The following is a 1795-nucleotide window of genomic DNA, read 5'->3' as shown; positions in this document are numbered from 1 at the left end:
AGGCTGCAGGTCCATGGGGTTGCTAAGAGTCCGACACGGCTGAGCGACTTCACTTTCACTTTTCACTTTCATGCATTGGAGAAGGAAATGGCAACCCACTCCAGTGTTCTTGCCTGGAGAATCCCAGGGACAGGGGAGCCTGGTGGGCTGCCGTCTCTGGGGTCACACAGAGTCGGACACGACTGAAGCGACTTGGCAGCAGCAGCAGCAGCAGCAGGAATCTTATGTGAGTGGAATCACATAGTATGTCTTTTTGTGTCTGGCTTATATCACTGAGCATCACGTTCTCAGGTTCATCCACGTTGTAGCAGGTATCAGAGTCTCCTTCCTAGTTAAGGCTCAGTGATAATCCATTGTGTGGATGGGCAATTTGTTTATCCATTCATCTGTCGACGGACACCTGGGTTATTTCCATCTTTTGGCTATTGTGAACTGTGCTGCTCTGAACATGGGGGTACAAATAGCTCTTTGAAACTGCCTTCAAATCTTTGGGGTAAACACCCAGAAGTAGAATTGCTGGATCATATGGAAGTTTCTTTTTGCCTTTTTATGCAGTTCATGGGTTTCTCACAGTGAATATACTGGGGTGGTTTGCCATTCCCTCTTCCATTGGATCACGTTTTGTCAGGAACCCTCACTGTGGCCTGTCCGTCTTGGGTTGCTAAGTCGCTTCAATCGTGTCTGACGCTGTGCGACCCCATAGACAGCAGCCCACCAGGCTCCCCTGTCCCCGGGATTCTCCAGGCAAGAACACTGGAGTGGGTTGCCATTTCCTTCTCCAATGCATAAAAGTGAAAAGTGAAAGTGAAGCCGTTCAGTCGTGTCCGACTCTTCACAACCCCATGGACTGCAGCCTACCAGGCCCCTCTGTCCATGGGATTTGCCAGGCAGGAGTGCTGGAGTCAGGTGGCACAACATGGTGCATAGCCTCACTGAGTTACCCAAGCCCCTTCACCACAACAAGGCAGTGGTCCGTGAAGGGGACAAGGCATTACCAAGTCAATAGACACGAACTCGGGCAAACTCCGGGAGATGGTGAGGGACAGGCGTGCTACAGTCTATGGGGTTGCAAAGAGTCGGACACGACTTGGCAATTGAACAACAACAACAGCAACAAATGGTAGTTCTATTTTTAATTTCTTGAGGAATCTCCACACCATTTTCCATTTCCATTGACAGGGCACAAGGTTTCCAGTTTCTCTACGTCACTTCTTATGTTGTTTTCTTTATTAGTTTTTAATACTAACCATCCTAATAGGTATGCAGTGGTATCTCACTGGGGTTTAATTTTAACTCCCTCTGGGATTTCTTTGGAATGACTGATGCTAAAGCTGAAACTCCAGTACTCTGGCCACCTCATGCGAAGAGTTGACTCATTGGAAAAGACTCTGATGCTGGGACGGATTGGGGGCAGGAGGAGAAGGGGGACGACAGAGAATGAGATGGCTGGATGGCATCACCGACTCGATGGATGTGAGTTTGAGTGAACTCCGGGAGATGGTGATGCACAGGGAGGCCTGTCGTGCTGCAATTCATGGGGTTGCAAAGAATCAGACACGACTGAGCGACTGAACTGAACTGAACTGAACTGAAGGGTTAGTAATTAGAATTCGCAGTTTTTATGTGCTTATTGACCGTTTGTATATCTTCTTGGGGAAAAAAAAATGTTTATTCGAGTCTTTCACCCATTTTTAAAATTCAGGTTGTTTGAGAGGACTTCCCTGATGATCCAGTAGTCAAGAATCTGCCTTCCATTGTAGGCGACCTGGGTTCAATCCCTAGTTGGGGAATTAAG

The sequence above is a fragment of the Bison bison genome, unplaced genomic scaffold (genome assembly GCF_000754665.1).
Source record: "Bison bison bison isolate TAMUID 2011002044 unplaced genomic scaffold, Bison_UMD1.0 scf7180017864492, whole genome shotgun sequence".
Taxonomy (NCBI): Eukaryota; Metazoa; Chordata; class Mammalia; order Artiodactyla; family Bovidae; genus Bison; species Bison bison.
Note: the sequence above shows the minus strand (reverse complement) of the source record.